The 14,729-nt window shown below is 43.2% G+C and overlaps 1 protein-coding gene across 1 annotated transcript in view; it reads left to right on the top strand.

Moving 5' to 3' along the window:
• The first annotated feature begins 601 nt into the window (after positions 1-601).
• Positions 602-14,729, top strand: part of LOC132386472 (zinc finger protein 850-like) — a 40,276-nt gene continuing 26,148 nt past the window's right edge. The window contains exons 1-2 of the mRNA XM_059958772.1: positions 602-763; positions 2,157-2,307. The gene's annotated coding sequence lies outside the window, so the exon portion shown is untranslated. The remainder of the gene's footprint in view (positions 764-2,156; positions 2,308-14,729) is intronic.

Here is a 14,729-nt window from a genome sequence, read left to right as displayed (position 1 = left end):
CACTTAACACTGGCAACTTTCCTTTATTTCGTTGTTACTATATTATAAATAGATACTAATAAAGAGAGTGACTTTTAACATCAAAACCAGACTCCAGTGTGAACTCTAGTGCTGCTGGTTCGTTTCTAAAACGTTACAGTTCGTAACACAGTTTTATAGAACGAGTTAGACCACATCTGGAGTGTTTCATACAGTTCTGGTCGCCCCATTCTCGGAAGGATGTCGGGGCTTTGGAGAGGGCGCAGAAGAGGTTTACCAGGACCCTGCCTGGATTAGAGGGCATGAGCTATAACGAGAGGCTGGACAAACTTGTGTTGTTTTCTCCAGAGCGGCGCAGGCTGGGGTGAGACTGGATGGACGTTTACAAGATTACGAGAGGAATAGATAGAGTGGACAAACGATATATTTTTCCTGTGGTTTGAAATGTGAGAGGGTGAGAGGAGATGTGAGCGGCAAGTTTGCTTCTTTCCACAGACTAATGTGTAGCTGGGGGGGGGCGGGGGGGGGGGGGTCCACCAATGCCGGCACGTGATCCCGTTTGCCCCTCCCATTTAACCGCAGATTGGCAGCACCTGCGCGTCTGTTTCCGAGGCCCCGCCTCCCGATGATGTAACAATCTCTCCGCGCATGTTCACAGTCTCCGGGTGGACGGTGTTATCCTCTCCGCTCAGAGCTGAAGTGTGTCGGTGGTGTGTTCGGGAAAGACTTTCGTCTCTTCCGTCGGGATCACTGTCTGCGGGCCGAAGATATCACTTTCCCATCGGTGAGTATTGAGACCGGTCCCGAGCGGGGAGATCCGATGTTGGCCGTGAGCCCCGAACTGAGGGCCAGGAATTCATTTGTTTCCCAACTATCTAGGCTCGTCAGAAATGTGTCCACTTGACCTAATCTGCATTGAACGATCCAAACCAGGAGCCCAGGCTGTCTGTTTCCGCAGAATTGAAATGGAAGTCCGGCCGACAGGTCACGTGAGGCTGTGTGTTGCAGATTCGCCCCGCCCTCCGCGTTATGACGCCAGATCACGTGGTGTGATTTTGGCCACCGAGTCCCATTAACTTCCCCGAATTCGTCCCGTTTCCTGAGGCTCCTCACATTTGTTCTGGAGCTTTATGGCTGTTGTGTCTTCTCCCGGACTGGGGTGGGTGAGAAAGGAGAACGTCCCAGGTTGTGGGGATCTTTGATTTCACTGCCTGCTTTACCGAGAGACTGGGAAGTCTCGGGGGGAGAATGGTTCGAGCCTCAGCTCCACGCAGTAGAGCTGAGCCACACATTACTCCTGCAAGTTTATAGTCCAGCGACGGCGGTCGGTCCAGTATAGACAAGACAGGATCTGTAATACAAACTTCCTGAAATGGTCCTGTTTTAGTCTGGAAATGGAGTGATAGTATAACAGTAAAGGAAGCACAACTTTTCCTTGTAAATTATCCTGGAACCATTTTGTCTGTTATTCCTGGAAATGTGTCCGGTGCAGTTGTTGCTAATGAGGTTCACATGAATAATCTCAGGAATGATCGGCATTATGTATGAGGAGCATTTGATGGTTCTGGACCTGTGCTCGATGGAGTTCAGAGGGACGGTGGGGGTGGTGGAGGGATGTATGGTTAATAAACCTACCGAATGCTGAAAAGCCTGGATATAGTGGACATGGAGAGGATGTTTCCATTAGACAGAGTCTGTAATCTGATAGCACAGTCTCAGAATAAAGATGCTTCCCTTTAAAACTGAGATAAGATTTTTTTTTTGGCTAAAAGATGTAAGTTATGTGGAATTTATTGCCGCAGAATTTGTCTGAGGCTGCCATTTGGGTATATTTGTGACAGATTAATATACTGCTGATTGCTGAGTAGCTTCAGGGTTACAGGAGGAAGGCAGGAATATGGTGTTGGAATAAAAATCACCCCTGGTTGAATGGTGGACAGACCAGATGGATCGAATCACCTGATTCTGTTCCTGTGTCTTACCATGACTGAATGATGGCTCCTTCTTATCCCATATCGTCTGTGTCATGTGAGGGACATTAAAAGATTGTTCACTGAGATCGTTATATTTGCCTTCAATGTTTAAATTTCAGTGAGTTTTGTTCCTAGTAACATTAAGCAGATATGTTTGGTCCACCTTTTCATTGTTAACGTGCTTCATTATCTTTCATGTTACAGTTAGACCTGCAGTGATAGGTTTAGTGGAAGAAAACGCATGACTGAAGACGAGGGAACAGCAACAAGTGAACCAGCCCGAGGACTGAGAGCACCGACTGGAGAGAACCCATCTGACTTGGAGATTCCGGTGATTCAGTCAGGAGAAAGTTTGGTGAGTCTCATTTACTCAAACACTGGTCCTTTAGACATTACATACCTGTCCAAAGGAAGGTACAAAATGGTTGGGAGTGAGACAGAATGTGCCCAGAAGAACCAGTTATGCCTCTGTCAGAACCAGTCAGACACAGTTGTGAAGAAGCCCCCACCTCCAATATTCCCTTTAAACTTTTCGCCCTTAACCCATGTCGTCTGGGTTTTTTCTCCCCTAGCCTCAGTGGAAAAAGCCTGCTTGCATTCACTCTATCTATACCCATCATAATTTTATACACCTCTATCAAATCACCCCTCATTCTCATACGCTCCAGGGAATAAAGTCCTAACCTATTCAACCTTTCTCTGTAGCTCAGTTTCTCAAGTCCTGGCAACATCCTTGTGAACCTTCTCTGTACTCTTTCGACGTTATTAATATTCTTCCTGTAATTCGGTGACCAAAACTGCACACAATACTCCAAAGTCCCCCTCACTAATGCAATATACAACCTCACCATTACATTCCAACTCATATACTCAGAACTTTGATTTATAAAGGCCAATGTACCAAAAGCTCTCTTTACTACCCTATCTACATGTGATGCCACTTTTAGGGAATTTTGTATCAGTATTCCGATATCCCTCTATTCTAGTGCACTCCTCAGTGTCCTACCTTTACCTTGTATGTTCTACCTTGGTTTGACCTTCCGAAGTGCAGTACCTCACACTTGTCTGTATTAAACTCCATCTGCCATTTTTCCAGCTGGTTCAGATCCCTCTGCAAGCTTTGAAAACCTTCCTCACTGTGCACTACACCTCCAATCTTTGTATCATCAACAAATTTGCTGATCCAATTTACCAAATTATTATCCAGATCATTGATATAGATGACATATAACAATGGACCCAGCACTGATCCGTGTGGTACACCAGTAGTCACAGGCCTCCACTCAGAGTAGCAATCCTCCACCACCACTCTCTGACTTCTCCCTTTCTCAATTCCCATTCAAATTTACTACCTCACCATGTATACCTAGTGGCTGAATCTTCCTAACTAACCTCCTATGCGGGACCTTGTCAAAGGCCTTACTGAAGTCCATGTAGACAACATCCACTGACTTGCCTTCATCCACTTTCCTTGTAAACACCTCGGAAATCTTTAAAATATTTGTTAAACACGACCTACCATGCACAAAGCTGTGTTGACTCTCCCTAATATGTCCCTGTCTATCTAAATAATTGTCGATCCTATCTCTTCGTACTCCTTCCAATAATTTACCCATGACCTACATCAAACTTTCAAGCCTATGATTTCCTGGATTACTTTTAGAGCCTGCTTTAAACAACGGAACAACATGAGCTATCCTCCAAATCTCTGGCACCTCACCCGTAAATAACGACATTTAAATATATCTGCCAGGGCCCCTGCAATTTCAACATTAGTCTCTTTCAGGGTCCGAGGGAATACCCTGTCAGGTCCTGGAGATTCATCTACTCGCCTCAAGGTAGCAAGCACCTCCTCCTCTTCTATCTGTATAGGTTCCATGACCTCAATACTTATTTGCCTTTTTTTCCATTGACTCCAAACCAGTTTTCTTAGTAAATTCAGACACAAAAATACCATTTAACATCTCCCCAATTTCTTTTGTTTCCATGCATTGCCGACCACTCTGTTCTTCAAGAGGACCAATTTTACCCCTTAACTATCCTTTTGCTATTAATATACCTGTGGAAGCTGTTACTATCTTTCATCTTGACTGCCAACGCTACCTCATGTCTTCTTTCAGCCATCCTGATTTCTTCCTTAAGTTTTTTTTTGCACTTTTTATACTCCTGAAGTACCTTATTTGCTCCCTGTTTCTTACACATGTGATACATCTCTCTCTTCTTTATCAGAGTTCCCTCGAGAGCCAAGGTTCCTTATTCTTATCCACTTTGCCTTTAATCCCGAGACTTTGTTCCGAGGGTGTCCTCGTGGGCCGTCCGGAAATGATTTAAGCTGCTGAGAACCCTGTCTTCCCCTGTGGGGTAACCGTCATGTGGAATCGGGCTAATGGATGGACCTTCAACCAAGTGAGTCCAGTCTCCACTGTTAGTCTGGCCAGTTTACTCTTCAGAGTGCCATTGGCTCTCTCCACTCTGCCAGCGGCCCGTGGGTGGTGTACACAGTGGAATTGTTGCTTGATAGCTACTTTGTTACATACTCCTTCGTTGGCTTTCACCACGAAGTGTGGGCCATTGTCAGAGCTCACCATCTCTGGCAGGCCATACCTAGGAATTACATCCCGTAATAATACCTTCACAACAGTCATAACTGTATTAATGGTAGGGAATAGCTTCAATCCATCTACTAAACATATCTATAATAACTAAGCAGTATCTATAGCAATGTACTCTAGGCAATTCAATAAAATCAACTTGTTGACATGAAAAAGATCCATCTGTAATGGGTGTCGTACCCGATGTGCAGGGTACAGGTTACCAACCATTCCCTGCTTTCCCAGGTGTGTACAATTATGTATATAATCAACCAATATTGGTAAAAACTGTGTAGGAACATAAACTTGTCCCACTGGGTGATCCAAAAACCTAGGTCGGGGTCTTTCTGGCACCCCATCTGGGACCACAGTTTTCACTCCTCCTCAGAGGCAGCCCCCTGAGAAGAACAAAACTCGAGGTAGCTGTCGAGTGGTGAGTAAGTTCTTTACAAAGGTGACATTACTAATGGGGTGGCCAGAGGAAGTCAGGAATCCCCATGTTCCCAGAGAGCCCCGTAGTCATGTACAATCCCAAATGCATAACGGGAGTCTGTGTAAACGTCCCCACTTTACTCTGTTGCAGGGATACAGGCACGAATTAGAGCAAACAGCTCAGCCTTCTGGGCAGAGACAGCTGTTTCAAAAGAGGCCTGTTCAGTTACTTCACTGTTCCTCCTCCTAGACCTAGCAGTTCGCTCCTGCTGTTCAGGGGGATTTAAACTAATGTGGCAGGGGGATAGGAACAAGTGCAGAGAGACAGAGGGGTGTAAAATGAGAGTAGAAGCAAAAAGTAGTAAGGTGAAAAGTAAAAGTGGCAGGCAGGCAAATCCAGTACAAAAATCAAAAAGGGCCACTTTTCAACAAAATTGTATAAGGGCTTAGAGTGTAAAAACAAGCCTGAAGGCTTTGTGTGTCAATGCAAGGAGCATTCGTGGATGAATTGAATGTGCAGATAGTTATTAATGAATATGATATAGTTGGAATCACAGATACGTGGCTGAAGGGTGACCAAGGATAGGAGCTCAACATCCAGGGATATTCAATATTCAGGAGGGATAGACAGGAAAGAAAAGGAGGTGAGGTAGTCTTGCTGGTTAGGGAAGCAATTAACGCAGTAGAAAGGAAAGACATTAGCCTGGAGGATGTGGAATCGATATGGGTAGAGCTGCGTAACACTAAGGGGCATAAAACACTGGTGGGATTTGTGTACAGGCCACCTAACAGTAGTAGTGAAGTTGGGGATGGCATTAAACAGGAAATTAGAAATGCGTGCAAAAAAGGAACAGCAGGTATAATGGGTGACTTCAATCTACATATAGATTGGGTGAACCAAATTGGTAAGGGTACTGAGGAAGAGGATTTCTGGGAATGTGTGCGGGATGGTTTTCTGAAACAACATGTCAAGGAACCAGCTAAAGAGCAGGCCATTCTAGACTGGGTATTGAGCAATGAGGAAGGGTTAGTTAGCAATCTTATCGTGCGAGGCCCTTTGGGTAAGAGTGACCATAATATGGTGGAGTTCTTCAGTAAAATGGAGAGTGGCATAGTTAATTCAGAACCAAATGTTCTGAAATTAAAGAAGGGCAACTTTGAAGATATGAGGTGTGAATTAGCTAAGATTGATATTTAAAGGGTTGACAGTGGATAGAAATATAGAAAATAGGTGCAGGAGCAGGCCATTCAGACCTTCGAGCCTGCAGCGCCATTCAGTATGATCATGGCTGATCATCCAACTCAGAACCCTGTACCTGCTTTCTCTCCATACCCCCGATCCCTTTAGTCACAAGGGCCATATCTAAATCCCACTGAAATATAGCCAATGAACCGGCCTCAACTGTTTCCTGTGGCAGAGAATTCCACAGATTCTCCACTCTCTGTGTGAAGAAGTTTTTCCTCATCTCGGTCCTAAAAGTCTTCCCCTTTATCCTTAAACTGTGACCCCTCGTTCTGGACTCCCCCAACATCGGGAACAATCTTCCTGCATCTAGCCTGTCCCCTTTAGAATTTTACACGTTTCAATAAGATCCTCCCTCACTCTTCTAAATTCCAGTGAGTATAAGCCTAGTCGATCCAGTCTTTCTTCATATGAAAGTCCTGCCACCCCAGGAATCAATCTGGTGAACCTTCTTTGTACTCCCTCTATGGCAAGAATGTCTTTCCTCAGATTAGGGGACCAAAACTGCACACAATACTCGAGGTGCGGTCTCACCAAGGCCTTGTACAACTGCAGTAGAACCTCCCTGCTCCTGTACTCAAATCCTTTTGCTATGAATGCCAGCATACCTTTCGCCTTTTTCACCGCCTGCTGTACCTGCATGCCTCCCTTCAATGACTGGTGTACAATGACACCCAGGTCTCATTGCACCTCCCCTTTTCCTAATCGGCCACCATTCAGATAATAATCTGTTTTCCTGTTCTTGCAACCAAAATGGATAACCTCATATTTATCCACATTAAATTGCATCTGCCATGAATTTGCCCACTCACCTAACTTATCCAAGTCACCCTGCATCCTGTTAGCATCCTCCTCACAGCTAACACTGCTGCTCAGCTTCGTGTAGTCTGCAAACTTGGAGATGCTGCATTTAATTCCCTCATCTAAATCATTAATATATATTGTAAACAACTGGGGTTCCAGCACTGAGCCTTGCGGTACCACACTAGTCACTGCCTGCCATTCTGAAAAGGTCCCGTTTACTCCCACTCTTTGCTTCCTGTCTGCCAGCCAATTCTCTATCCTCATCAATACCATACCCCCAATACCGTGTGCTTTAAGTTTACACACTAATCTCTTGTGTGGGACTTTGTCAAAAGCCTTTTGAAAATCTAAATATACCCCATCCACTGGTTCTTCCCCTATCCACTACTAGTTATATCTTCAAAAAATTCTATAAGATTCATCAGTCATGACTTTCCTTTCACAAATCCATGCTGACTTTGTCCAATGATTTCACCTCTTTCCAAATGTGCTTTTATCATATCTTTGATAACCGACTCTAGCATTTTCCCCACCACTGATGCCAGGCTAACCGGTCTATAATTCCCCGGTTTTTCTCTCCCTTTTTTAAAAAGAGGGGTTACATTAGCCACCCTCCAATCCTCAGGAACTAATCCAGAATCTAAGGAGATTTGAAAAATTGTCACTAATGCATCCACTATTTCTTGGGCTACTTTGGGATGCAGACCATCTGGCCCTGGGGATTTACCTGCCTTTAATCCCTTCAATTTACCTAACACCACTTCCCTAATAACATGTATTACCCTCAGTTCCTTCATCTCACTAGACCCTCGGTCCCTTACTATTTCCAGAGGGTTATTTATGTCCTCCTTAGTGAAGACAGAACCAAAGTAGTTATTCAATTGGTGTGCCATGTCTTTGTTCCCTATGATCAATTCACCTGTTTCTGACTGTAAAGGTCCTTACATTTGTCTTGACCAATCTTTTTCTTTTCACATATCTGTAAAAACTGTTACAGTCAGTTTTTATGTTCCCAGCCAGCTTTCTCTCATAATGTTTGTCCCTTTCATAATTAAGCCCTTCGTCCTCCTCTGCTGGTCTCTGAATTTCTCCCAGTCCTCAGCTGTGCCGCTTTTTTTTGCTAATTTATATGATTCTTCTTTGGACTTGATACTATCCCTAATTTCTCTTGTCAGCCACGGGTGCACGACCTTCCCTGGCTTATTCTTTTGCCAAACTGGGATGAACAATTGTTGTAGTTCATCCATGTGATCTCTAAATGCTTCCCATTGCATATCTACTGTCAACCCTGGAAGTATCATTTGCCAGTCTATCTTAGCTAATTCACATCTCATACCTTCAAAGTTACCCTTCTTTAAGTTCAGAACCTTTGTTTCTGGATTAACTATGTCAGTCTCCATCTTAATGAAGCATTCCACCATATTATGGTCACTTTTACCAAAGGGGCCTCACACGACAAGATTGCTAACTAACCCTTCCTCTTTGCTCAATACCCAATGTAGAATGACCTGCTCTCTAGTTGGTTCCTGAACATTCATATGCAATGGCAAGCATTTAAAGATTACGTGGATGAACTGCAATAAGTGTTCATCCCAGTTTGGCAAAAGAATAAACCAGGGAAGGTAGTGCACCCGTGACTGACAAGGGAAATTAGGGATAGTATCAAGTCCGAAGAAGAAACATATAAATTAGCCAGAAAAAGTGGCACACCTGAGGACTGGGAGAAATTCAGAGTCCAGCAGAGGAGGACAATGGGATTAATTAGGGAAAGGAAAAAAGAATTTATGAGAGAAAGCTGGTAGGGAACATAAATCTGACTGTAAAAGCTTTTATAGATAAGTGAAAAGAAAAAGATTGGTTAAGACAAATTTAGGTCCCTTACAGTTAGAAACAGGTGAATTGGTCATAGGAAACAAGGACATGGCAAACCAATTCAATAACTACTTTAGTTCTGTCTTCACTAAGGAGGACATAAATAATCTTCCGGAAACAGTAGAGGACAGAGGGTCTAGTGAGATGGAGGAACTGAGGGAAATACATGTTAGTAGGGAAGTGGTGTTAGGTAAATTGAAGGGATTAAAGGCAGATAAATCCCCAGGGCAAGATGGTCTGCATCCCAGAGTGCTTAAGAAAGTAGGCACCTATTTTGTATGTTTCTATGTGTGGAAAATTAGAATCTCCCACAATCACAACCTTGTGCTTACTACAAATATCTGCTATCTCCTTACAAATTTGCTCCTCCAATTCTCGCTCCCAATTAGGTGGTTTATAATACACCCCTATACGTGTTACTATACCTTTCCCAATCCTCAGTTCCACCCAAATAGGCTCCCTAACTGAGCCCTGTAATCTATCCTGTCAAAGCACCGCTGTAATATTTTCTCAGACAAGCATTGCAATACCTCCGCCTCTTGCCCCTCTGATTCTATCACACCTGAAGCAACGAAATCCAGGGTTATTTAGTTGCCAATCACAACCCTCCTGCAACCATGTTTCACTAATAGATACAACATCATATTTCCAGTTATCAATCCATGCTCTAAGCTCATCCACCTTTCTTACAATGCTCCTATCATTAAAATAGGTGCATTCCAGAAACTTTCCACCTCTTCCTCTCTGTTTATCCCTAACGGTGCACACAACTTTATTATCTCTTTTTTTTCCTTCTCCCCTACATCTTCGGTCTGAGCGCTCCTACATCAGGGAGGAAGTTCAAATCAGCTCCGTGTTAAATGTTTCACCATCACGGTGACTGAAGGCAGCTGCAGGTTCATGAGGGACTGTTACTGTCAGATTCTGCAGTTCTTGCAGCTGCTCATCGCACCCAGGACTGAACCCTGGTCACTGAGCATTGGAGGAGTCTGTTCTGCTGATGTTAGCCTTAAACTAGTCAGAAGTTTTACATTGTGGATCTGTGAATGATAAAGCAATTTTGTATCATTTATCCCGTGTCTCAGGTACTTACTATCTCTATCACCCTCACTATGTAAGGCCACTCAGTCCATCTGGTTCCTGTCCATGTTTCTGTTCCATATCAGTTTATCAAAATCTATCCTTGCCATTTCCCTCTCAACCTCCCATTGATGACAGGTTACAACTAGTCACCTCTGTGTGATAAGAGATTTCCCTTGAATTTCATAGAATTATAGAAATCTACAGAGCATTATAGACGTGTTGGCCCATAATGTTGTGCCGACCATGTAACTTACTCTAGAAACTGCCAAGAATTACCCTACTGCATAGCCACCTATTTACCTAAGCTCCATGTACCTATCTAAGAGTCCCTTAAAAGACTATTGTATCCGCCTCTACCACCGTCGCTGGCAGTGCATTCCAAACAGACACAACTTTGTTTAAAAAAACTTAGCTCTGACATCTCCTCTGTACCAACGCTCAAGCAACTTAAACCTATGCCCCTCGTGTTAGCCGTTCCAGCCCTGAGAAAAAGCCTTTGGCTATCCACACGTGAAATGCCTGTCGTCATCAAATACACCTCCACGAATTTCCTGAATGATTCTCTCCATGCTGAAGAACTGTGGTTTTAACGTTCTTCAGAACTCCAGACTGAAGTGGTTAACTCCTTTTTCCCTGCTCTTTTGAACATTTTGGGTCATTTTCACTAATTTCAAAGGACTGTGCCTCAGACAGTTGGGTTGTTGCAACGCGCCTCTAAACTCTGACAGCACATCAGCGAGTTCACACTCTGGAGAGGCCGTTCACCTGCTCAGACTGTGGGAAGGGATTTGCTCAGTCATCTCACCTATTGAGACATCAGTTAGTACACACAGGTGAGAGGCCATTCACCTGCTCAGACTGTGGGAAAGGATTCACTTCATCATCTCAACTTAAGGTACATCAGTGAGTTCACACTGGGGAGAGGCCGTTCACCTGCTCAGACTGTGGGAAAGGATTCACTCAGTCATCCCACCTACAAGCACATCAGCGAGGTCACACCGGGGAGAGGCCATTCACCTGCTCAGACTGTGGGAAAGGATTCACTCAGTCATCCCACCTGCGAGCACACTACTCAGTTCACACTGGGGAGACTCTGGACACAAATAAATCAGTCCTATTTTAAACTCTGTCTCTGGTACTTAGTGAATTTATAACACACGTAGTGCACAGTAGAGAGTCAACTCAGGCCGCCTGGACCTTGCTGAGATTCAATTCCACGACAGTCCTTTTAAATCATCCCCTGTTATTCACCTCTCACTCTCACTGTGGTGATGGGTTCCAAACAGTCACTACTCTGTGGGTGAAGAGGTTACCCTTGAATTTCCAGCAGACTGAAGAAGTTGAGCTGACTGCAGTTCTACCTGAGATGTTCTTCGCCCTTCAAATCTCTGGATGAGGAAGAGTGACATTGGTAGTTAACCTCCGTAATCACGACTCATTTCCATTTTATGGGTCATTTCTCCTGATAACAAAGGGTTGTTGAAAACACCTGTGTTCTTTAAAGACTGGAAGTAGAATCGGAAACCATCAGTTGGATGTTCAAAGAATCATGGTCAGAAACCAGAGGCAGGTCTGCACACGGTAGAGTTTGTGGCTCTGGAAGATGGTTGGGGTAAGAACGGATCATGAGAAGGGAATCAGCAGCAGGGAGAGGATCTGCATAACAGAGTAGGAACATTTCGAAGCTGATTAACAGAAAATAATTGGGTTGTCTGACTGATGACAGAAACAATACCTGTTGTGAGGTGCTCCATTGGTCGAGGGAGATGTGGGTGTTGGGAATGGTTATATCTATTGAGGGAGTTAGTCCTGCTTGTTTATCCTGTAGTATAATTTCTGGATGGTTATTATATAACCACATAACAATTACAGCACGGAATCAGGCCATCTCGGCCCTTCTAGTCCGTGCTGAAACCTTACTCTCACCTAATCCCACCAAACTGCACTCACCCCATAAAAAATATCGAACCTGCTTCTACCACTTCTACTAGAAGCTCCTCCACACAGCTACCACTCTCTGAGTAAAGAAGTTCCCGCTCATGTTACCCCTAAACTTTTTCCCCCTAACTCTCAACTCATGTCCTTTTGTTTGCATCTCCCCTACTCTCAATGGAAAAAGCCTATCCACGTCAACTCGATCTATCCCCATCATAATTTTAAAGACCTTTATCGAGTCCCCCCTCAACCTTCTACACTCCAAAGAATAAAGACCTAACTTGTTCAACCTTTCCCTATAACTTAGGTGTTGAAACCCAGGTAACATTCTAGAAAATGTTCTCCGTACTCTCTCAATTATATTGACATCTTTCCTATAATTCGGTGAACAGAACTGCATACAATACTCCATATTTGGCCTGAACAATGCCTTGTATAATTTTAACATTACATCCCAACTCCTATACTCAGTGCTCTGATTTATAAAGGCCAGCATACCAAAAGCTTTCTTTACAACCCTATCCACATGAGATTCCACCTTCAAGGGACTATTCACCATTATTCTATTATCTATGCCCCATAGATCACTCTGTCTACTGCATTCTTCAATGCCCTACCATTTACCATGTAAGTCCTATTTTGATTAGACCTACCAAAATGTAGCACCTCACACTTATCAGCATTAACCTCCATCTGCGATCTTTCTGTCCACTCTTCTAACTGGCTTAAATCTCTCTGCAAGCTTTGCAAACCTACTTCATTATCCACAATGCCACCTATCTTAGTATTATCTGCATACTTTCCAATCCAATTTACCGCTCCATCATCCAGATCATTAATGTATATGACAAACAACATTGGACCCAGTACTAATCCCTGAGGCACACCGCTAGTCACCGGCCTCTAGCCTGACAAACAGTTATCCACCACTACTCTCTGGCATCTCCCACCCAGCCACTGTTGAATCCATTTTACTACTTCAATATTAATACCTGACGATTGAACCTTTGTAACTATCCTTCCGTGTGGAATCTTGTCAAAGTCCTTACTGAAGTCCATATAGACAACATCCACTGCTTTACCCTCATCAACTTTCCTAGTAACCACTTCAAAAAGTTCAATACGGTTTGTCAAACATGATCTTCCACGCACAAATCCATGTTGACTGTTCCTAATCAAACCCTGTCTAATCAGATAATTATATACCATATCCAAGAATATTTTCCATTAATTTATCCATCACTGACGTCAAACTTACAGGCCCATCATTGCTAGGTTTACTGTGAGACCCCTTTTTAAACAATGGAACATGAGCAATTTGCCAATCTTCCGGCACCATCCATGTTTTTAATGATATTTGAAATATTTCCGACAGAGCTCCTGCTGTTTCTACACTAAATTCCCTCAAGGTTCTTGAGAATATCCTGTCAGGAACCGGAGAGTTGTCCACTTTTATATTCCTTAAAAGCTCCTTACTTCCTTTTCTTTAATCATCAGAGTTTCCGTATCTACCCTACTTGTTTCTCTTACCTTACATAATTCAATATCCTTCTCCTTTGTGAATACCAATGAAAATAATTTTTCAAAATCTCCCCCAGAGCTGTCAACTCTGATTCTCTAAGGGACCAATTCTATCCCTCACTATCGTTTTGCTATTAATATAACTGTAGAAACCCTTTGGATTCATTTTCACCTTACTTGCCAAAGCAGCCTCAGATCCTCATTTAGCTTTTCTAATTTCTTTCTTAAGATTCTTTTTACATTCTTTATATTCCTTGAGCACCTCATTTGCTCCATGCTGCCTAAATTTATTATAGATCTCTTTTTCCGAACCATGTTTCCAATATCTCTTGAAACCATGGCTCTCTAGAACTTTTAACCTTTCCTTTCAACCTAATAGGAACATAAAGATCCTGTACCCTCAAAATTTCACCTTTAAATGAACTCCATTTCTTTGTTGTATCCTTCCCATAAACAAATTGTCCCAATCCACTCCTAAATCTTTTCACATTTCATCAAAGTCAGCCTTTCTCCAATCAAAAATCTCAACCCTGGGTCCAGTCCTATCCTTTTCCATAATTATATTGAAACTAATGATATTGTGATCACTGGACCCGAAGTGCTCCCCAACACATACCTCCGTCACCTGAGCTATCTCATTCCCAGCAGGAGATCCAACACTGCCACTTCTCTAGTTGGTACCTCCATGTATTGCTGCAAAAACCTATCCTGCACACATTTTACAAACTCCAAACCATCCATCCCTTTTACAGAATGGACTTCCAGTCTGTGTGTGGAAAATTAAAATCTGCCACAATCACAACATTGTGCTTACTACAAATATCTGCTATCTCCTTACAAATTTGCTCCTCCAATTCTCGCTCCCCATTATGTGGTCTATAATACACCCTTATAAGTGTTACTACACCTTTCCCATTCCTCAATTCCACCCAAGTAGTCTCCCTAGACGAGCCCTCTAATCTGTCCTGTCAAAACACCACTGTAATATTTTCTCGGACAAGCAATGCAACGCCTCACCCTCTTGCCCCTCCGATTCTATCACACCTTAAACAACGAAATCTAGGAATATTTAGTTGCCAATCACACCTGTCCTGCAACCATGTTTCACTAATAGCTACAACATCATATTTCCATGTCTCAATCCATGCTCTAACCTCATCCACCTATCTGACAATGCTCGTAGCATTAAAATAGATGCATTTAAGAAACTCTCCACCTCTTCCTCTCTGCTTATCCCTCACGGTGCACGCAACTTTATTACCTTTTTGTTTTCCTTCTCCCCTACATCTTCGGTCT

Source organism: Hypanus sabinus, unplaced genomic scaffold (genome assembly GCF_030144855.1).
Source record: "Hypanus sabinus isolate sHypSab1 unplaced genomic scaffold, sHypSab1.hap1 scaffold_117, whole genome shotgun sequence".
Taxonomy (NCBI): domain Eukaryota; kingdom Metazoa; phylum Chordata; class Chondrichthyes; order Myliobatiformes; family Dasyatidae; genus Hypanus; species Hypanus sabinus.
The sequence above is the reverse complement of the archived record's forward strand: the minus strand, read 5'-3'. Positions and strand labels throughout refer to the sequence as shown.